This window comes from Calypte anna, chromosome 1 (assembly GCF_003957555.1).
Source record: "Calypte anna isolate BGI_N300 chromosome 1, bCalAnn1_v1.p, whole genome shotgun sequence".
Lineage (NCBI taxonomy): Eukaryota > Metazoa > Chordata > Aves > Apodiformes > Trochilidae > Calypte > Calypte anna.
The window spans coordinates 18,891,142-18,915,707 of NC_044244.1; positions in this window are offsets into that span (position 1 = coordinate 18,891,142).

Sequence of the window (24,566 nt, forward strand, 5' to 3'; positions counted from 1 at the left end):
AATACAGAAGAAACCCCGTTTTATAATAACAGAGACTTCCTTTTTTTCTTCACTCTCACTTATCAGCATATTACAAGGACAATTTGCAAGACATATTTAAAGATAATAACACTAATAAGTGAGATTCAAACATGAGAACTAACTAAAAATTCTGACTTGGTGAAACCTTTGCTGATATCCTAATGTGATGGAAAAGATGATAGCATTCACCGCATGTAACTTTAGCCATTTAAAGCTGGATGATTTAATCTAATCTCCAGGTGCTCCCTATAGTCAATGGGAAATTGAATCCCAGAAAGAAAAATCATTCTTGTTATAGTTATACAGTTTAGTTTGGGATGAATCACCCACTAAGATCTCAGATAGTTTTACTTTTTTTTTGCATTCATGTAGTTTAAATAATCCAAGTTACACTAGATACCTATGGTTTGTTACGCTGCAGAAAAATGAAATTAATTCTACGAATTTTCTTGAATAACTCTTCCGAAGTAATTGAATATAATTTCCTGATACCTCAGCTACATGTTATAAATTGTCTAAGAAGAAAATCATGTCCTATTTTAACAGCTCTAAGAGATCCAGACCAAAAAAACAAAACAAAACAAAAACATCTACTGGGAAGGTGTTCAAGAATCTCTGAGAGAAAGGTAGGAACCTTGTCTCAAGTCCCTCAGGAGCCTCTATTTATTTCTCCATTTATCCCTTTTCTTTTAATTCATAAAGTTCTTTACCTCATGGTATTTATATACAGCAGTAGCACCCACAGTTTTCTTAAACTGAACGACCCAAGCAACCCTCCAATGTTTTTCCTTTCATATGCTCAAGTACTTGGCCAGCCCTGCAGCTATTCTGGGTTCAATACATCTTTCATGACTGCTGCTGTCAGATGATGTATACAAATGCCTCATCCTCTCCAGTAAAACTTAAACAAAAAATTATGGCAGCAAGCATTGCCTTCTACATTTCTTTAGACTGTAGACAGTAACATTTGGGTATGGGTACAATTTCTGTTTGCTCACAGTTTCAAGCCCTTGGCCTTCATAAGCAGAAGGATCCAGTTTTCAATGCACAGAGCTATTGTGCAAGGGAAAGAAAGAAGTCCTAGATCTTCTTAGACAGTACTGATGGTGGGACTGTGGTCACTTACCAAGACATTGCAGGGAGGAATAATTGTATTATAAACTGTTGGAAGACTTGCTGAAAATTTCTTGCAAGAGTCAAGGGAAAATAAAACCATAGCAGAGTGTCTTTTATATCTGTGGTATTTCCTTATAAATCCAGATCTTTTTTGAAAATGGGTATGTGGTTAGATTCAGAGTGGGAAATAAATATGAATGAAAAGGTAGTTGAAGAGGTAGATGCAAATTTGTATGCATACTAAGTAAACAAGTGCAACAAAAGCAGACCTGATTAAAACCTAGAAAAAATAATGCAATGGAGATCAAAAAAATGGAAATTGTATTAATCCAGAACTGCAGTTTGCTTTTTGTTCAGAGGAGTTTATGTATTTGTTGGGTTTGGGTTTTCTTTGCTTTTGTTTGTTTGGGTTTTGTTGTTGTTATTTGTTTGTTTGTTGTTGGGTTTTTTGTTTGTTTTTTTTTTTTCTTTGTGTGTTTTTGTGGTTTTTTTCCCTTTCCCCAGAGTGATTCAGAACATCCTCTTTTCTTGCTGCACCAACTTCATTTTAAGATTCTGTCCAAACTTTAATTTCTAGTTAAGGTGATATATTTTTATTATCTCTTCTGACAGCAAAATAAGAAAATAGTAGAAACATTTAGCTTCTATATTGTCTTGGCAGTAAGACTGATTTTTTCTAGTAACTTAAAACAACAGTATAGTTAAAGAAAAATTAAAAAATTAATGTTAAGCACCAATGGAGAAACATTGAATCCAATCTTTAAGCATAAAAATAAGACACTGAAAATATTACCTTACAGTGAACCACTGAGAAGCAGAAGAACCGTAGCCACACTGTTTTAAAGATATCACCAAGCATGTGTTTTATGAAAAGATAATGCCTTTTATTAGATCAATGATATTGCTTTAAAAAGATACAAGGTTTTGGCTCATAAAACTCCAGAAATCCTAAAAAGACTCTGGAACCCAAAAGCCTCTCTAATGTCTTCAGCTTCGTTGACTGCAATGATATTAATAAAAATATTTCCTCCCTCTGCAAACAGTTCTACTTATGTGCTGTAAAAATTATACAAAACGCTACTCTAGCTAACATGGTTGATCAATACAGTTTAAAGCATTGCATGCCCTGCTAGGGCATGTGTAGACACAACTAAAAATAAATATTTGCTCAGTTTATTGCACTTTTCTTTAACTTTCAGAATCAGGATTTGGTAACATTTTTTTTTTCTTCTGTTTCTTTTTAGTCTCCTAGGTTAGAGCAACTTGACTGTTTTGCAACATTATCGACAGAAATTAAACAATGTGTTCCTCATATGTTTTTTTCTCATATGTTTTTGGGAAGTGCTGAATATTTTTATTCCCCTAGGTAAGTATATTTTCTCATAGCAACCTATGGAGAACAGTCATATAAAAGCTTAAGGATAGTTAAACACCTCTGTCTCTTGTCCTACTGGACTTTATCACTGACCTGAGCAGGTATCTCATCTGTAACTGCTATTTCTTCCTATTGGTTTGACAATGTTCATTACTTTTATCCTATAGGAGGCCCAACAGGCCAGTTTTCCTTGTCCATGTTTTTCACAGTGCTATTCTTATAATTAGACATGCCAAAGCTAACTTCTAATTAACTTGAGCTAACCTAAGATGTGAAGCAGCCTTAGTAGACTGCATGCTTGATTAGAATGGATTTAGACAGTTCAGAACCATTTTTCATTTTCTTACAATCACTTGAAGGATGTAAACAAACAAACAGATAAATAAATAAACACCTTTCAGTGACCTTCACAAACTCATAATTGCCAAAGGTGGTCATTAGGAACAGGCAAAGGAGAATAAATTTTCATAGATTTTCTAGTCTGAAGATGCTGTTGAAAATGAGACAGAGGAGAAAAGATGTTGCTTGACAAAGGAAATTAAAATCTATGTACAGAAAAGCATCATGAGGTTATTTCTGAACACTACTGTGTAAAACTCTGAGATGCTTTTCACCCTATGAGCACACCAGTATACATAAGTACATGCAAATATACACCACCTTGCTTCCCCTGATGAGATGCCAGGAAAACCTGCATTCTTAACCCTACTATATCAAGCATAGCTGCTGAGAAGCACAAGTGTGATGACTGTAAATATAATAGCATTTAATCAGTGCTAGAAGTGTTGCTATGCCTTTCTAATGAACATAATTGAGGTTCAATAACAATGATTTTGTAAGTGCTGATACATGTCAAAATGCATTAAATTTAATACAGTTGCTCATTGTTTTGTTATTCAGTAAAATAATATTATGAATCCATGATACATTTACTAGATCAGGAAAAATAAAATAAATTACTACGGAGAAAATTGATGCACAAACTGCAAAAACTAGAAATAAATATTTACAGCCAAGAAAGGCAATACAAGTCTTGAACAGAACTTTAGTCAATGGAAGTGTATTATAAAGCTAGTATATGGTGAAACAGTAGTCACTGGAAGGTCCACAATACATATATATAAATCTAGGAGAGTGGAAAGGTTACAGTAATCTATATGAAGTGATAGTCTGTACAGAACCAGGACTTAGCAGTATAGTCAAAGAAACTACCCCTCGGTATATTTAGAACTGATACTCAAAAAACAACTACAATTGACTTTGAAAATTGCAGGCAAATAATTATTTACATTTTAGAATGAAATTACATAAGACAATTATGTAAGACACCAGTGAGGTACACACTTCTTTTGTTATACATATTCCTGACTGCAATATTCATATTGCAGCAAGCTACCAGAATTATGAAGGGATTTTGTGTCTATCTGAAAGTAGGGAATGCAGATTGGCTGTTGTTTAGCTTGACCAAACTAACCTTGAGGTATGATGACTGCTGATCTTCTGAAATACAAGTGAAATAAATCTGAGGGAGTGAAACGAGCAAACAACAAACTAGAAACCAACATCCCTCTGCACTTAAGAAAAATGTTGCAAATATTTCCTCATAAAACTATATAAAAAAGAGAACAGCAAAAGAAAAAGGTACAGAGTGGTATAATGTATCTGAGGTTGGAAATCAGAGAAATGACAGCATTTGATTAGTTTGTGACAGGAATCATGAAATGGTTTGCAAGAGCAGAGGACTGGATTCAGTGAGTGGAGAGATTTCTTTCAATTCTCCATCCCTAATCTAAAATGAAAAAAAAACAACAACTTGAAAGCTGTATATAAATCAAGACATTCACCATGGTATAAGCAATGTCCTCAACTCCTGGATTCAGGAAAACTGACTGCTATGTGTAACTCGTGTGTGAATTATAAAGCTTATGCTGATTTTCATTGCCTTTTTCTTTAATTCATTTATCTATATTGTAGTACCGTAGGTCGACAGGATGGGCCTTGATGTTCTACAGATATTGAAGAACCACACACTCCTACTCTAAAAGTTACAAAAGAACTGTATTAATCACACTGTTCCATGTTTCTGACAATAAAAACAGAGCAGATAGCCTGCAAACTAGAAAAGTGAGTTATGACTTTTGAAAAAGCACTGCAAAACATCAGAAGAAGAATGTTTCTTATGATAGAATAAGAATGATAGAAGACAGGAAATTGAAGAGAACTGAGATCCCCTTCCTTACATTTCTTATAAGGTCTGAGAAACAGTCTGGAAACCCATAGTGTAGTTAAAAATAGGTGAACTGAGGACAAGAGACAGGGAAGGAAAGGGAGAAGCAAAGCACATGTGCCTGGTGCTGGCAGCTCTGTGCTGACAGAGCTACGTAAGATTTCACAGATACATATGTTGAAAGCATTCTTATACTGATATAACCAGAACTGTGTCCTTATCAAATGTGTACATAGTAATTTTATTTACAGTTCTAGGGTCAAAGGAGTCCAACAGAAGGGCAGTTTGGCACATGGCAATGAATATACACTTCTCTCAGCATTTCTATAAAGACTATAAATAAATTATGGTACAGGTATTTTTCATGTTGCATATATGCCTAATATTGTGGGCACTCAACACAGATTTTCTATGTTTAGAAATAAAAAATTACTTCCTTTTTTTTTTCAGTAAGTCATGTGAGTCAAGAGCAACCAAATATACATGTTGATTGAGGTATGAGTCATCTCCAGTTTCTACAGAATGACATAAATTAGAATAATTCAAACTCATAATAATTTCCAAATATATCTATTTCAGTGCAGCACAAAAGGCCTAAACCAATGAGTTGCTAATGACTAACACAAACTAATAGCTGTTTGTATACTTCAAGGTAGTTGGAGAGCAAGCAATTCAGTTCCTGCAGTAACTCATGGAAAGGTCTCAGATAACTTGGAGAGCACAGAAGTAACCCTAGAAGCCCTTTATTTTGCAGGCCAAAATGGACATGGTTTTAATAAGTTTTGTTAATTAAAGAGCTAGGCAATTTTACTACAAAATATAATACTTAATGGTCACAGAAACTTCCCAAATTTCTGATGCTCCTGAAAAGCCCTGTGTTTTCACTGAACAGTTGTGAAAGGAGCAGTCTGTGATAGATGTCTAAACAACTCTTCTTGAAGGACAAGAAAAAAGAACAAGCTACTCATTATTAGAAAGCTCTACAACACTGCAGCGCTCTGTTTTCTCATGCTGTAATAGTTGTGTATTATGGAAATAAAACCCTTAAGATACACAAATATAATTTTTCTCTAATTCTGTCAGTATTTATAGTCATACTCCTCTGGTCTACAATCAGAGAACTTTGAGTGAAATACAGTTTCTCTCCAGCTGCCTTTCACAAAAGGTCAAAAAGCTGTTACCCTCCAGGAGGATTTTGAAGTGATCTTACTAAAGCTATAAACTGAGACTCAAAACTCTAATTAAAAAATAAAGTAAAATTTATCAAACATGGCAAGGAAGAGTCACATAAATATTTAATTACATTCTTTGCTTGTATTATATTAATGACCCCATGAAGTGTCAGAGCCACATTTTGGCTAAATACTATGCAAACTTATAGAAACAGCCTGTGACACAGAGAGTTGTTACAGTAATTACAGCAGCAAGTCCAGCATTGAAGACGAAAACAGTGGGGGTGGAGAAGAGTCTTTAAAATAGATAATGGGATGCATGCTAAGGGCTCACAGGGTGTATCTTTGTAAACTCAGCAAAAAATAGTTCAAAAGGTACTGCTGATATATATGTAAGAAGAATTTTCTGTTTCTCAAGCATCAGCCCTTCCCCCTGGCATGTCCTGTTCCCCAGATCCTTTATGTGAGCAATATGCTGGCTGTATGGCCTGCAGTGCTGACATCTAATGTCATCATCTCTCTAGTCCTGACTCACTGCACTGCTACAATATTTAGATTTCTTTCATGTGCTTAGCTTACAATGAGAACAAGCAGCCTCCTATAAAATTGAGTCTCCATGTTTTTGCAGAGTTCAAAGTTACACTGGTTCTTCTATATCATGTTCATGGCTCATTTACAAAGCTATCCGTATTGTAATATTGTAATAATTTTTTAATGTTCTTCTGTGTTCTTTACAAAGACATATTTTTGTTTAATTCAGTGTGGGTTTTTCTTAAAACAAGTTAATTATATCAGGAGAAATACTTTTTTTTTTTAAAGTATGTAAGGCTTATGTTAATAGGTTTACGTAAATTAACAGGAAATTTGACCTAAACGAAGCAAAACAAAAGAAGAAAGAAATGAAAGCAAAGCCTAGTCTATATGCTAAATTTCTGCCAACATAGCTACGCAAATTAGGCACATTAAATATCATAGCACTAAGCAACATGGCCATCCTGTTTGAATAATAGTAGTATAGTTATACCAACAAAACTGCCATTTGCTGTATATTTGATTTCATTCAGGTACTAACTTTGACAAACTATGATGCTGGTATAAGTGGAAGCTAATTTCCAAATTGGAAATTGGTGTAAACAGATAGCTCTGAGGGTTTGCTGGTATAGGCTTTCAGTATGCATAAGCTATCAAACTTTCTGCTATAGTTAAGTGCTAAAAGTGGATTCAACAAAATAATGAACAGATCTTCCAAAACCTTTCTGTGCTTTTGATACCAATCACCTTTAGTCACACTTTAGGTTACAGGCCTCCCATCACCAACAGTTTCATGAGCTGGACTATAATCCTTTATAATCAGCACTCAATAAGCAGGAAATCTCAAAAACAACACAAAAAAGGTAACTTCCCCACCCCCCTCTCCAACTGAAATATGATACTCACTTGGCATAAAGCTATATAAACCAAAAGTATAAACAATTTTGAAAAGTGGCGATTATGGCAGATGTGTTAATATTAAACAGCATCCTTTGGCTACAATAACCAGCACAGGAAGCCCAAGAAGTGCAAGGAGCTACAAACCATGAGGATGGTTTGAGGTTTGAGCTACAAAGCATAAGGATGCCCATTGGGCATGCTCAGTTTCTCATATGTCAATAGCCCATGCTGAAGAGACTTGGCTGCAGCAGCTTTTGATCAAGGCAAGTATCTTCTCTCTTACCCTAAATGGGCCATTTGCCAACCCAGCCTGCTGGGATGCTGCAGCACCTAACAGTTCCAGCAGCAGATCCGAGGTGAGCAGGAGACCCCTGACAGAGCAGCCAGGGGTGAAGGGGCAGGTGCTCAACACAGCCTTTGACAGAGCACATCTCCATTTATCCCCTCACTCTGGTGCAAAAAGTTTGCATTTAAGTAAAGCCAGAATGCTGCAGTCCTTCAGAAGATGTATTTGTCTAAGAGTGCTTGAAGACTGTTTCCACATAATGATTTACAAGTAACTATTGCCTCTGCTCCATGTAGCTCTGTCCTTTGTCCTGTTTTAGGAGACCTGCTTTGCCATGGTAATTTTCCTGACAGGAGGTGTCAACCTGCATCCAGCTCAACTCCAATATTAAAGAGTCAGGCCATCATATGCATCTATGTATATATCTAAAGGTACATGCATTAAGGCCTATCTATATATAGGAACATTCTTCCATAATCTAAATACATTCTGTATATCATAATTTATTAAATATTGGATCTATCCCCAAATTTTCTTCTGCTACATTTGAAAAAAATAAATACTTGTACATTAAACATGATCTGTAGAAAAACGTGTTAGGCAATTAGATTCTTAAGGAAGGGAGACTCTGTAATTCTTTTTAATAAGATGAAAAATGAGAGATTTTATAAGCCAAATGATCCATTTGTTGATGATTGGGAAACAATTGCTGAGGAAAACAATTATCTCTTTAGCTTAAATCAAAGTTTCCCCCTATGGCTTAATTTTATGCAGCCTGATATATTTTGGGGTTTTCTTTGACTTCTGTGGCAGTTAAAAAGCAGAGACTTGTTAGAAGGTTAAAAGGAGAAGAATCACTTTCTGAAATACCAAAAGCAGTATGGAGAAGTAGATTCTTATCCACAAACAAAGAGAAATCTTCTCACTGACATTTTAAGCTCTGGCTTGAGGCCTTAAAGAGACTTTGGATGAGATGAAGAGTTCCATCAGATTACAAAAAAAATATAAATATGAGCAGAAGTGACATGAATTAGTGTAGCAAAAGTTCACAAATTTCTTTAATCATGTTTAATTTTCATATTAACAAATGAAAGTTGTAAAACTCAACTTGTAACTTCCTGGAATAATTAGTAGTGGAGAGAGGTACCAACAGTTTGGCTTTGAAAGTGTCTGATACTTGATTCAGGTAAAAATATCCAAGGAACAACAGCGATTTACATGCATTGTAGTGATTACAGGTTTCTCAGGAAAACAACAAACAGCAGCTGAGCTACTCATCCAAACAGAAAAGGAAATTATTGTCTTTGAACAGTTTCTGATGTTCCTGGCTGCTCCGAGTCAGTGACTTTTTCATTGTGTTCTTTTCTGCCCTGAGAGCAGGTGAGTGGACTTCTGCCACCATGCACTTTTTCACTTCTCTCCTGGCTGAACAGCCTCTGTCATTTCCCTGGATGATCCATCCCTTTTCCCTGTGCAGGGTCCTCTTTGCCCCATTGAGAGCTATTTGTTCTGATTCTCCAGCTGCAGAGAGCTCAGCTCTTCTCAGATCCTACTTGGAGCAGGAGGTAGGATTTCAGGTCAGAAAAGCCCTCTGGTTCAACCTCTGGTCAAAACAGAGCCAAACTCAGATTTCTCAGGGCTTTGTGCTGTTCTTGTCTGAATGTCTTCAAGGATGGAGTTCCCAGAGGCCACCTCTATGCCTTTCCTAGTGTTTGAGGACCCTCATTCACACAGAGAAGACAAGGGGTAATGGGCAGGAGTTGCCCCTGGGGAGATTTCAGTTGGACAGAAGAGGAAAATTTTTAACTCTGAGGACATTGGAATGTCTCCCAGAGGAAAAGATAGATTCCCCCACTTTGGAAAGTTTTAAGTCTCAGTTCAACAGGGTGCTTGGAACTTCTCATACAAACTATAGTATGAAAAGGGTTGAACCACATGATCCTTGAAGTTCCTTCCAACCCGACATTCTATGATTCTGTGATTCTATGATTATGGAGCTCTTACAGACGTGCCATTTTCAAACTTTTAGAACCCAAAGAAGTTAATTAGATTATACTGTTTCATTTACACTGGAGAATGCTTCATAATGTCAGCCAACATAACGTGTAGACATACTCTTTACTCCTGTTTCTTTACTTCCTAATTTGTTTTATCTATTTTATAATACACAGGATACAGTAGAGCAGTTATGGAGTACCTAGAGTATTGGGGTTAGAAGAAGGGGAAGAAACCCATAAAATTTGCATTTCCTGCCCATCATAAGTACTATCAAGTGTATTTCTATGAGCCATATCTGAACATAATTCCATGGATAGGATCTTAGATAATGTTATTTGCTTTGAGAATCCTAAAGATACACTGATAGCTGAAATCAGGAAGTTCAGTTTCAAGACTGCAGAGAATTTTCTGCATTATTAGATTTTTCTTATTTCTGTAAGGAGTTTATGTATTCAAAGATGAGATCCATGAGGTGAGTCATAGGCCTTGATTGCATTTCCATCTGTTGCTTTCACTGCTCCTGCACAAGATTTCTTTTCCCAGCCTTTTCTTTTTTTCTGTCTAGAAAAAAAACATACCAGTATTATTACAATATGGTCTTAATAAAGCATATGGGAAGTATAAAACATTGTATGTGTATGGTGACATATTGATAATCAGGGAAACATCCCTGGGCAGTATTTATACATCGTCTCATGCAGAGATTGGCTGTTGAAAGCAAATACCTTCCAGTCCATGTCTCTGGTTGGTCCATTGCAATGCTTACAATGTTTCCACACCAAAATGAAAATTAAAAGAGGGAAAAATATAGTTTTTCACAATGAGTAGTGTGGCCCAATTTTCAACTGTGTTTTAGTTAAATGAGTTATGTTAGCTAGGAATCCATCACTGGTGCCAGCAACAATACTTGTGGTTAGTGCTTGTCTCCCATCTTGGCTGCCCACGGAATACTGCCACATCAGTTTTCTATCTCTGGTATTTTGCTACTGCACACTAGAATAGAAATTGTCAAATAAAATCTTTGTAAACACACCATAAGTTCAAACTTCCCCTTTGGACATTTAGCTGTTGCTCAAACATCACTTTTAGACTAATTTTCAGTTTACTTCTCAGAGACAAGCCCATTTTTCTTGAGTGCCTTGAGTGCTTAGAAAGCTTTGAACTCTGAAAGAGAAATGTTCCAACCAAATAGGGTTAATAAATAATTTACTTATCTTGATTTACAGGGCTGGATTCTATTTTTACTCATACCAGTTGTACACTTGTATGGCGATATTAAAATAAAGTGGTTTCTTTCTGTAAGATGAATGATTTCCCCCCCTCCCGGTGAAAAGAAAGAGAAGAGAAAGAACTATGAATACTTTCTTATGCTCTTTCTCTTTTTTTTTCTTTTCTTTTCTTTTTCTTTAAATAAATTTGATTGCAAGAGCATACTTGTAGAATTTTGTGATGATGAAAATAAGAACAGATAAGAAAAGTAGTTCCTGATTTGTGATACATGGTGATTCTGTGAAGGAAGATGATAGCTGCAAATGATGCAATTCAATATAATATAGAAAATGTGCATTCATTTCAAATAATTCAAATAAATATCCATAAGTATATGATTTTTAGGTAGGAGTGTAATGATTTTCAACGTGTTTATGTTGAATATGACTATTTAGGTTGTAGTTTAGTAATTATTAGAAGCTAAATTCATAACAACTCCAAGACCTTGTATCACTTTTGTCTTCCCTGTTATTGCCACAGCATGGAGGTTAAAAATGAATGTGGATTGTTTACCTGGAAAACTATTTTTTCTTTCTGGAATTCCCTTGAAATGAGAGGCATGACTAATCTTACAGCAGCCTTGTTCCATGAACCCAGTGAAGTTTTTCTCTGACTCCTCATTTTACAAATCTATTGGCAAATATAAGTCTTCCTTCATTCTTTACAGGTGTTGAGGTGAGTAAGGTTGTCCTGCTATTCATGCTTGTTTAGTGATTTTGTACCTTGTCAGAATACTCCTGATGGCTTTGCATGCTTTTTTATACAGTTATACCTCTGCTTTTACTTAGTCACTTTCTTTTTCCACAAGTTTTCAGAGCTCAATACAAAAGCTCTCTGAACTAAAACTCTTCTGTGGGGGTGGAGCAGGAATTGTGTAAGATCTCAGACACATCAGTCATTTGAGTAATTGTGATCGCATTAGGGTTAACGTTTGTGTCTATCAAATGGTGCAGAAAAGTGTTACAGAAAAAATTAAGCAAATAAAGCAGAAGTTCAAGCTGCTCTTTCTGTCAAATAATTGTGTTTGTTCTTCACAGAGAGACCAATTTTTTTGTTCATTATAAATTCAGCCTTTAAGTTTCATGTTCACTGAGGTAGAGTACACATATACTAATGGTCAATATGTTCTTTAAGTATCAAATAATTTTGTATTCCTTTTCTTATTTTTTTCTTCTAATAATGACTTCTGTTGTAGGATTGGCTTTCTGTTGAAACCAATGCTAGTTCATTATTATTGATACCATTTAACTAGTAATTGAAATCACCTCTAAATTAATTTTTTCAAATCTTGTATTGCTGTGTTTAAGAAAAAGAATAAAAAAGAACACAAGAATGAAATTAAGTGAAATGCTGAAGTTCTTATTCTGGTTTATCAAGAAAAGAGGGCCTTTACAAATTAAGGTTATGAGATTCATCTCTTCTCACTTCAATTATCTAAAATTTTTGTACATGGGGTAATGTAGGCTCACTTTTTGAACTAGGAAGGTAGGTAGGTAGATAGATGATAGATAGATGATAGACAAATAGATAGATAAATACCTCAAAAAATACTTTCTCTTCTATTTTAGAAACTTACCTTTCAGTAACATGAACTACTTTACAGGCATCCCTGTCTTTCTCTCTTGACTAAATGTGGTTTACCCAACCCTTAGATAGCCAGTGAAGGATTCAGTCACCTGAACACAGGCCACTGCAGGCAAACAGGGTAAACCCCAGTGTAAGAGCAGTGTAAATTACTGCTGCAGAGGGCCTCAGGTCTCCTAAATATATAATTTTAGCCAACCTCACACAAATGTGCTACAGTGCCTAAGCAAGAGATTCTGAAGTGCTTAAACCAGCACTAGATGCCTGTTTTAATGGAGTTTAGTTTTTTGGCTTGCCTTAGATATAGCAACTTTTTATGTAATAGCACTAGTGTGGCACAGACACAAAAATTTACCTCCATCCTTTCCAAAGTTTCTTGAAGTTATTTGGGAATATCATTCAAAGATTTCTGATCTGAGTGCATGAAGGCAAGCTTGGATCTTGAAGTGGCACAGCCATGAGGAGATACTGCTGAATCTGTCCTTCTCAGCTGCCAGCCATTGGCTCTTTCCAATTTGCAAGTTTCCAGGCATCCTTGTTCCATGTTCCCCAGTGCCCTCCTTCCAGTTCTAGATTTAGCAAGGACATTGTGATGGCAGCAGTGAGGTTTTACTCATTTCTCTGCAGAAGTTCTTCTGGCAATATGTAATGCTTTGGATACAACATAAACTACTGAACCTGGGGTGTCTCCAGGCCCACAAAACCTGGCATGGCCTGGTGTGCATTTAGTTGAGGTTGTCTGAGCTGGGGTATTCCATCATGGCACTCTATTGTGTGGTGTAGACATGGCCTTAGGCAGACTCCCACAGGCATATGCAGAGGAGGGAGGGAGAGGGCTTTTTCTTCAAACCAGTATGGTAAACCACATCTTTAATCTCAGTTAGGCACTGTGGGCCATCCCTTCACTCTGCTTCTCCAGCAGACCAGTATGCTTGGCGCCATCCTGCCCCAGACCTTACAGGTGCATGAGGAAGAGGAAGAGGCCACCTGTGTTCTTTTCCCTACTTGGCACACCTTGGTTTGCAAGCCAGGATTCTGCTTTGAGCATCCATTCTAAGAGAGCATATCATACAAATAAAAACAAAGTCTTTCATTCTATCATGTCATTAAACAATAATCCCAAAGTAGAAATTATGTACAGCGTCTCCAAGATTTATTCTTTATATTTAATGTTGTCTGTTTTTAATGTTCAGTTGTAAAACCTCCGGCTTTCATTGCAATAAAACTCATCTTCAAAGTTCTGAAGCAATATGAAGTTTCTCAATGCTCCTTAAAAAACCTCACCCAGTTTCAAAGGTGTCTGATTTCAGAAGCTGATTACTTGGCTGAATAAAATATCTTTACTCACCTGTTTGAGCAGTAAACTTATGTCATCCTAAAAGCTCAATTTTTTTTTTTTTTTTTTTTTTGCATGGAGAGAAACTGTGACTGACCATAAGCTCTAGAAAAGTAGTTTTCTACTGAATTTGTGACTGGGAAGATTCAAGCGTGTTGCCTTGAATATTGTATAAAAATAGCATGTTACCTATGTACTTTGTTTCTATTTATCCTTTTTTTCATTGATGTTTTAATTTACATTACAACTGGGTCCGATATAGACCAAGACAGGTATTGTGCCAGCATACACAAAGACACATTTCCTCTCCTAAAGAACTGTTTATTTTCAGACAAGAAATAAAAGGTGAGTGTAATCAATACCTCAGCAGGATGACATGACAATAAAGGCAAAACTGAAAAGATAATGCAGCTGCATGGGTAACACATGCCTAATGCTTTTGATTAAATTAATTTGGTATTAATTAGTTATATAACTCTTGCTTGATTCTCCCACATTGTGTTTACAGACTTGGCAGTCAGGAAAACCATCTCTCTGTTTGCACATTTCATCTGGAAATAATTTTGAAACAATAAAAAATTATATGGTGCCATTTTAATGCAGAGCAGTTTTTTCTCAGAAATCTGTGGCTGTACGAGACTGTTCCTCTCATTTCTGTCCCTCAAATCTGGTACTGAGGCCCTCATAAAAATGCAGCCATTCACAACACTTTATTTTGCTGGGATACCAAACTCTGTGAGATATAACCAAATTATATAAACAAAGAAATAGCCTATTTTTATATGTGTCAAATGTAAGCATAAAAATAAACCAAATATGTCTTGACTATCTTCTCCCCTCAAATTCCCACCCCTTTCTGTCCCTCCCCCTTACCTCCCTCATATAGAGGGAAATGGAAACTGCAGCTTGGAATAGAAGAGCACAAGAGAAAAAAGAAAATCATGACACTGATGGGATGACATCTCCAGCAAACTAAGTGTAAAATGTTACATGAATAAAGTTGCTAACTAATGCTCCAAGCCCTTATTTAGTAAGATGCTGTAAGCACCCATATAGTTATTCTAAAGCTTAAATCCTGTTTCCATGCTTGTATTCCTATTTAGTCATGTGTAATGCTTTGCTGAATTGTGGCCAATAACTACACATTTCTGAGTAACTCCAATAAATTTAATCAGTATCAGTGATCTGAACTACATGCCTTTATTTGGTTTAAACTGCTATCCCCCCAAAAACATCACACTATTTCTGGTTAGTCTCCTCCTTGCTCCTTTTAGATTTTTATTCCTTTGGGCAATTTGAATACTTAAGATGGGAATAATGTACGTTACACACTATTTTAAACTTATGGCTTTATTTGGGTATTTGGCAATTTTTTGTTTCAGTTTTTAGGGGTATAGTTTTGTGGGTTTAGACTTTTTTTTGGTTTTTGTTTGTTTGTTTGTTTTGGTTTTGGTTTTGGTTTGGGGTTTTTTTTGTTGTTGTTGTTTTTTGTACACTACTGACTAATCTCTTTTACCGAAACTTGGAAAAAAAAAAAAAAAAAAGAAAAGAAAAACCACTCACGTTTGATTTGGGAGGAAGCCAGTGTCAACATAACCAATGATGGGAAGACTGATGATATGTTGGGTGAGTCTTTCAAGTTCTGAAACATGTAGAAGCCTGTTAAATGGGGCTGCAAGATCCTGACATAAGAGCTCACCTGACAGTAAAACTCACTGCAGGGAATAAGGAAAAAAAACCACCAAACCCAAACCAACACTTGTCAGGTTTTAAAATTCTCATTCCTCCACACTGGTCTCAGTTAAGAGTGGGAAAAGTAGCTGTTGCAAATGAATGAATAGTCTGTGCATCCCTGCTATTAAAAAGGATGAGGTGGTCTGTCTTCTGCAGTAACATCCCCAAAATACTCTGCTGTCTTTAGAATGACTCCTGGGTGTGTTTCCCTTCACAATTACTTTGTAACTTCTATTGTTTCATTACATCTAATATAACACCTGACAAAGATGTGACCTCTCCTACTTTAAATTCGGTGTTTATAAAAACTGTTGGTTTGTCTACCAGGTGGTCTCCTTGTAACTGAGTTATAGCATGTACTATATATATTGTATGCTTCTACTACCATGGAAATTTAAAGCCAAATATGTCCTGGGAGGTTTCCACTTCCTCTGCTTTTAGTATTGTGCAAGTGCTTCCCTTCTCCAGTCCTGCTTGCCAGTATTCCTCTATTCTAGTCTCAGCAGGTGAGAATAGTTTCCACTATGCAAACTCAGTGCTGTTTTTATCTACTGAAACTGAAACAGGGTATGGCTATTATATCCAAGCCAAAGTCTGATCATGCTTTCTTGAATATTGTTGGTATAAGATAACAATAGCAGCTGAGAGGTGTTGCTACAGGTTTCTGGTCAGGATGAAGGTGCAGAATTTTAGCATATTATGAAGCCGTACACTGGAGTTCCATGGTTGTATGCCCAAATTTTGTATCCCATGCAGGTATTTGTTCCATGGTGCTGTTAGTTCTATTTTTATCTTAACCATTGCATCTAAAGTGGCAATACTTATTGCACCCTTGTTTTTATGTGTACATGTACCTTAGTTGCCAATAAGTACAATGTTAGTTGCTTCATAACCTGGCCAGAGGATTTGGACTGTAATTAAAATAGGTTTTGTGTTTCATACCAAATAACCATTATGGCTTCATCTAAGTAGGATCAAAAGCCTGACAAACAGATGTGAAATAAGGTAATGCTTATCCTACATTTCTGTGGATTCTACCTATATGTTAAACTAATGAATTTTGCCACCTCTCCCAGTCAAGGTGTACTTTTCAATTATTTCTAAGCTAATCTAAATTTAGTCACTGAATGCTTCCAGTTATTCTATCCATCATAGTCACACTTACTGGCTATTAGCTCTGGAACAAAAAAAAAAAAATTGGTTGGTTTTTTTTTTTCCTTTGGATGCAGATATGGATGAATTTAACGTCTTGAAGATCAGACGATATAATGCTTAAAATAATTTTCTCCTACAAACACAGTTGACTTGAGAACTTGAAATAAGGAGTCTAATTAAATCATGAAGGAATGAGCTACTGATGAATATGCCAGGAAGAAATAAAATGCATAGAAATATTTCATCTTATACTCATGCATAAGAGGGACAGAAAGTGTAATACTATACATTAATTTATGACTTGTACTGTATTGAGTATTTCAAAAACTTTTACTTGAAAGGTAAAACAGCAGATGAATGTACCTCTTTAATTTTACTTGTCTGTTGTTTTTAATCCAGTTCTTGTTAATCCACTTAAAGCAAATCAGAGGAAATTCTATATTGTCCTATGACTCCAGTTGAACATCTGTAAATCCAAGTTATATTTTCAAATTAACATTTCTAAGTAATATTAAACTCCTTCAACAAAAACCCACATACTCCTAAATACCAAAACCTCTCTCTTGAAGAAGAACGTAACTGCCTCATTACTGAGAGTAACTAATTAGTGCTAGCATGGAGGTATTTGCTATGGCCATTCATTCACAATGAATGAAAATGATAAACAAAGGACTATAGAATTGCTGTGCATAGCAACAAAATATTTTGAATATGCTTGTTTCTGTCCATCCATCATCTCTCATTTTCTGTACCCACAGTCATTCTTGTTTAACCATTGTACTCTCTGTCTGATTCAGGCTGTTGAATGACAGAGTTATTCAGGTTGGAAAGGACTTTGTAGGGCTCTTACTTCAGACAGGGTCAACACTAAATGTAGATCAAGCTTCTCAGGCCGTGGATGGCTCCAGCAAAGCAGATTTCTTGGCCTCTCTGCACAACTTGTTTTATGCTTAGCTATCTTCAAAGTTGAAATCCTTTCCCTATATGCAGCTGGAACCTCTCTTAGTTTGATCTGTTCCTGTTGTGTCTTACCCATGTCCCACTCTGCTGGGTCTGATTTCATCTGCTGTATAACTGTGGGCACTGGGAGCTGCTGCTCAGTCCCACTGAAATCAACCCTGCCCCAGGCTGGATAAGCCCCTCTCATCCTCCTCTCACAGGCCAAGTGCTCCAGCCCTAGCCATGACAGTGGCCTAAGCTGAAGTCACTCCTGTTTATCAGGATCCTTGTTGTTTCAGGGGCCTAAAATTGCATGGAAAAATCCAGATGTGGCCTAGTAAGTGCTAAGCAAAGTGCTATAATCACTTCCCTTCACCTGCTGGCTACACTCCTATTGATACAGCCCAGCATGTTCTCAGCCTTCCCTGCTGTCAGAACACACTGCTGGACCTGACCTTTGGAATAGCTTTAGGTGATAGCTCAAAGGGATCTGGCAATTAATGCTTTAATTGTTCTCCTCTCAGTTCACAGAATTTCCCAGGTCAGAATAAATGTAACTCAGTACAGAATGTGCAAATCCTTAGCAGGAAGATGTAAACATTATAATTCACCTGAAGAAAATGGGCCCTTTGGTTTGGAGAGCACAGATACTTACAGTAAATGCGTTGATTTGTCATATTGTATTAGAGGATGTAGTTAGTACAGGCTGAAAGACAACTTTTGGGTATCACTGCAGGCCTCTTGGTCATTTAGTCATTTAGATTTTTTGCAGCTCTGCACTTAGTGCTCTTTTTTTATTTATCACCTCCATGTGGAATATCACTCACCTCTCTCTATAGCAGATGTCTTCTTAATATTTAAGTGGATTAAAGCTTTGTACATTTGGGCAATCTTGTGTCTGACTTTTATTCTACATTTTATTATGCAACACTGATTACACTGGTGACAGAATAACTGGCCTGTGAACTGATTTGTCTGTCCAAGGCTTTCAGCCACACAAAAATGTATGATTTCAGTCAGCAGCATAAGAGGCTATAAAGAACTATGACCACTTAACCAGGCATATCAAGTGGGACATGAGGCTTTCCTATGCAAATCTATGAAAATATTAGAAGTCTGGCACATGACTATTTCGGTTAAGCACTGCAACACATGAATAAAGACCTGCTTAATTTTTTTGGGTAGGAATGAATTGTAGTTTTTACAGAAATGCTCAGCAAGTATTTAATTTTAAATGACCTACTAGTGACCACAGTTAAGTTCTACCTCAGCAACTACTATTTCTGTATTATGCCATTTCATTTAAGTTTTTTTTTTTAAATAAGTTCTAGTTATTCCATTTCACTGCGCACTTGTGTGCATATGTGTATGTATATACGTGTGCATGTGAAACAGAACAAAAGGAAATCCAATTCTACTAGTGAAATGTTAAAAAAAATCAATATTTATGAAGTGTGCCATGAAGATGACAACATATTCCAGTTAATTTTAAACAAATGGTGATTTTTTTTTTCTTGTAGTGTGAGATGAGAAAGATTGTGATTGTGTGATTGTGTCCTTTCCATCCTGATCTCCCTCTTTGTGAAAAACCAAGAAGTACTTCACTTTTTTTTCTTTTCTCCTTCTTTCTGAGTCTCAGGACAGTGTATCAATTTGGATTTTTTTTCCTGTAGGAATTTACAACTATATGGAAAAATACAAAAGCCTTCTACTAGGAACAGATTTTGTTTTCCATAGTGACTCATGAAAGTTGCAGTTGGAGGCTTAATGACTCCTTTCTACTCAGTTGCCTTTTTGCCTGGCTTTGCATGATAACTTCTTATTGAATTACTGCAGAGGACCATAGATATCCCTTGCTGTGCTAAATAATGGGAAATATCTCCCTAAGAAATCTGGAGAATGGACCAAAATGAAAATGGGAGGTATGCAAACACTGTAATGGCAAATTAAATGGACTGCCTGCAGTGGGCAGGTCTAATAGACACCATGGCACTTTCATATCAGCAGCAGCTTAGGATGACAAAGACTGGAAGCCCTGTAAAATAAGCAGTCTGAATTACTCATTTTTCTTTCTTTTTTTAATTTTTATTTTAAAGTTCATGTTCTTTTCATCATAATCCTTCCTGTATCGGATTACCTGAATAAAGTTTATAGATCCTCTTCTTCATAGCAATACATATACAAAGCATTGCAGCCAAGAGCATCATGTGGAAAGTAATCTCAATTACTTTCTGTAAGATTGGATCCAGTCTACAAATCTCCACGAGGAAGAAAAAATTTCCTGGGGACCCTGAATGATTAGAGTCACTACTATTAAAAATAGCTGCAACCCAAAGGAACCAGATATGGGGTCATATATATATATATATATATATACATATACAGAGCAGCAAACTGTAGGATTTTCTGAAAAAGAAAATTATTTTACATACCTTAGTATACTTTTGTGACTTCACCACAAACTGATTTTGAAAAAATAAAAATAATTGAGTTGTCAGTTCAAGTAAGAAAAATGCACTGACATGACATAAACACACTCCTTCAAAAAACATGTACAAATGGAAAAGCTTTTGAAAAAACTTTGATGCAATATTACAGTAAAATAATATAAAACCCAGGCCATTTTAACTATTCTGGATTTTTTTTTAGATCAGTAACTGCTGATTATATACTTGTTTATCTATTTAATTTTAGCTGTAGCTAAAGAGAGAAGTGTGGTTTTGTTCTTTAAAATAAAATCCATTTTCTGTACTTCAAGATGAAATACAGTTGGACATCTGCTACTGTAAATTCATCATATCATTACTGGGTTTCTTTCAGAGGGAGTTTAATTGTTCTACAGCCAGGCTGGGTGCACAATGCAATCCTCCCCATGGCTACATGCATTTATTTAAATTGCTTCTGAAGGTGACAGTGATATATGATAATATGAAGTTTGTGTTGATCAACAGCAAACTCCCCACAAAAAAGTACAAGCAGTGCAATAATATGAACAAATCATTTAGCTGGCAGGTGGAAGAGCTCGTTTTAAATACTGAAAATGCAATCAACTGGAGTGCTGAACCGTAGGCACTCTTGATTAAGATGTGATTCTAAAATAGAAAAAGGATGCCTAATGTGGAACATTTTCTCCAGTAGGCAAAAAGTGTCATTTATTTATCTAAATTACAGTGCTTTTTTGGGTAGGAATCCCTTTTGACAAGACTTTCTTTAAAATGAAGTGCTATTTTGTTTGCAAAGAGAGTCAAGACTGAAAGTGACTGTAACTGAACAGAGAATATTAAGAACATGAAATGCTGTTTAATAACATACTTGAAATAAAGATTGTGTAATTCACAATGCTGAGGATGTCCACACTCATGTCTTCTAGTATTAAAGTTACTCAGAAGCTCAAGTACCTGGCTGTGCCAATGCAATAAATAATAACATTGGAGTTGGTGTAAATAATGATCAACTACTGTGTATTGGGACAGCACACTCTGTCCCACTCTGGTTTCTGTTTCTTTTTTCCCTTAAAGGTCTACTAGATCAAATAAATGTTTGAAAATTTTCATTATTTTCAATAATATGCATATGTGTCCTGTAGTTTTCTTTGTAGTGCAGTGGTTTGGCTTCTTAAAAATAGCAATCAATTTATCACTGAGTAACAATTTGAACTTTTTAATGGTTGTTTTTTAAACCCTTCCTGTGCTTTACTCTGTGATTTTTTTCTAAAGATGTGAATTTCTTTTGGTTTTTAACATCATCTGCTCCTTTCTACTGCAGGGAACTAGTTCACATGTCAGATTTTCATTTGTTATGACAATATCTAAAAATCCAGAGTAAGTTTCTGGGGTGGTATGTAGGTCCCCTAGGTGTGAGTAGTGATCCGTGTGATTTTTCAGTGAATGAAATTTGAAATGAAAACACTTACAAAGCATATCTGAACAGCAATTTTTTTTCTGTGTATTTGTAGATTTATATTAAGGCATACTCCTGAATACAGTATCCATAGTGTGCAACAGCAGTACTTTGTGGTTATCCTGGATTAGTTCAGATTTCAAAGTGAGATTCAGACCTTTTGGAAATCAGTTTATTAACTCATACATTTCAAATATCCTGGAAATCGGGGAAAAATTACTATTTCCTGGGCTCAAGGGAAAAGCGGTTGCATACAGGACACTGCTCCTTGAGCTGTCTTACATGTCACTTAAGGGTAAGACCCTGTGAACTTCAGTGGGCATTAAGCAGTGAATAGAAAATGAATAAGAGTGTTTGGGGAAGAAAGATTTCTATGCAAATTGGGATGCTCTCCAAAGTGACTCACCCTAATTCATAACAAAGATTTTGATCCCTTGAAACTGCTCATTGTGCCAGAATTACACAGCTGAGTTCTCTCACCCTGTCTTTCACAATCCCACTCTACTGCAGTTTACAGAAAATAATCGCAGTAGTGCTCCACCCTGAAAATAAAATACTGAAATCAACCTGAGGTTACATGAGGGAATTCTGCTAGCCTGAGAAGTGAAAACAAATGGGGATGAAATAATTATCTTGAATATAGGTGGATGCCCCCAGGTCTCCTTGGAAAGTGATACTTTTTGACTACATTTTTTTAACAATTTGTGAAGAAGGCTACTAAATGATTTAAGGCTTGGCAAACATGTGGGCAACCTGAATGCCTACCAGGCCATGTTACACACTTGCAAGAGGGCCAAGAAGTGATGGCAGAACTATTTTCTGCAAAAATGATAGGCTATCTATGTCATAATTCTTGAAATTAGCTTTAGTGCTACCAATACTTTGACAAAGCAGCAAGTCTGAAAAATCTCTTCAAGTAAAAAATAAAAATGGAGTACATCAGTAATGCAGAGAAGCTCCAGGCTGCACACTGCTCTTTGCCATTTTCTTTTTACTGGAGTATCAGGGCTTTTCTTTTGTTTTGTTTTACCTTGACTTTTATTTGGGAGAATGAAACTTGTGATCTTATGAGGAACAAGTATGGGAAGAGTCAGGTGTATGAGTCAACTGTTTTACAAGTGCTGATGAAGAGGCTAAAATTTGCGTCATACTGAGAGAAACCTTGTTTCACAAGGGGGTCAAGCTTGTTGTTGAAATGCCTCTTCTTTTCAAGGACCTAGCCCACAGTGGTTAAAAGAAGATAAATATTTGTTACATGAAAAAAAAAAAGCATATAAAATGCACATAAGCATAGAAATTTGCAGTTGGGATATTAGCATTAAAAAAAGAAAAAAAAATAAAGGAAAAAGGCAGTGTTTTGGATTATTGCATTATTCTGTAGAAAATAAGATTCATCTCCATTCTTATCCTGTGTGTCAAAAGCAGTGTCCTTGAATAGCAAATTACAGCTGGGAAAATACCCACCACATGCAAAGGGAACTTCTGTGAGTAGCTCAGACCTTCATTTTTAGTGTTTTAACGGTAGCTGAGTTTAGTTTGTTTTTGTTGAATAAAGGACAGGAACAATCTGAAATATTTTCATTATACTGATTTGTTGGTTCGTGACAACAATAATTTCCTTCTTAATTAAGCAGAAGGATAACATGAACAGTTTATTTCATCTTTCTCCACAAAATACTTGAGGTCAGCAAGTCTCTACAGTATGTGTCAAACTTGATCGTAACATTCAGTTCAGAGCATCCATCAGAGAGAGGTACTGAATGAAAGAGTTTCCTGGATAAGGGGAATTCCCTTTGCAGGTGTATCTCTTGAATCTTTGTCTCTTGTTTCCTATCTGGAATATCAATGAACTAGGAATGGATGAGCAGGAGGTACAAAAGGTCAGGAAGGATACAGAAAGTCATGGTAAGCCATTGTGCTTGCCACTGGTGTAGAGCATTGGCAGAAGGCCAGAGGTGCCCATCGTAGTTTTAGGGCTATATCTATAATGTGTGTTTGCACTTGGTCTCCAAGGCAGATGGACTCAGGCTGGCCCTGATTCAAAAGCATTGTGACTGCATTCATACAGCACAAGTCCTGAGCTCTGTCTCTCAGAAGGGTTCATTAGCTAGTGTAGCACTGCACTGTCAGCAGTAATGTACAATTTAGTTTGCATGAAACTCACAAGATGTGAGTTCATATCTGCTCAGAGCACGGTGTTTATGCCTCATTGTGCCTGTAATATGTCAGGTAAATGTTTTCCAAGTAGTCCCAGGAGCATTAGGCACTGTAACACAGCATAAAGATCTGCTTCAAAATGCTATGTGACTGGAGTAAGCATCTCTCTGATTTGCTGTGTTAATATCTTTACAGTAGAAGAGAATGTAAGAATTTCTGTTTTTTTCATGTGGAAGGGGTACCAAGGGATACTTGCCCTCAGAAGCAGTAGCTCACATTAGCTCAATTCTATGCTCATGCATGTGATTATCTACAGTCATAGAGTGGTCCCTTTCCAGTTCTATGCAGAATTGACGTTCATAATAAGTTTAGAGTTCACCTTTGAAAGCAGAATAAATCTTGAATCTCATTACAAATACAGATCTGTGGCTTGTCAATCATAAATAGATGAATGCCACAGTAAAACATGGTTTTGGCCACAAAGGTACTAAGAGAAGGAAGTGATTGTAGCTCACAAAAGGGCTGGCCTAAAGGCAAAGCCTGAGGGCATATGAAATTTTCAGGAAGCCAGCATCAACAATTTTGAGCTTTCCAGAGATCCTTATTGTTGTTGGATCATAGTTTGTATGCCTGGATCTGAAGAAGGTCACATCATTTGCACAAAAATGGACATTTTCTTGAAGTAAAACATGTCTAGTATAGCTTAGCCTTGACATTAACTTATAAAATATAAATGAAAGTCTGGACACCCTGGATGTCATTTTTAAAAACCCATCTGTGCTGGTTTTTTTTTTTTCTTTTTCTTGCACCACAGAAACTTGGAAATAGGGATCTTTTTAAAGGAACCTGTGAAAAACCTCTAAATG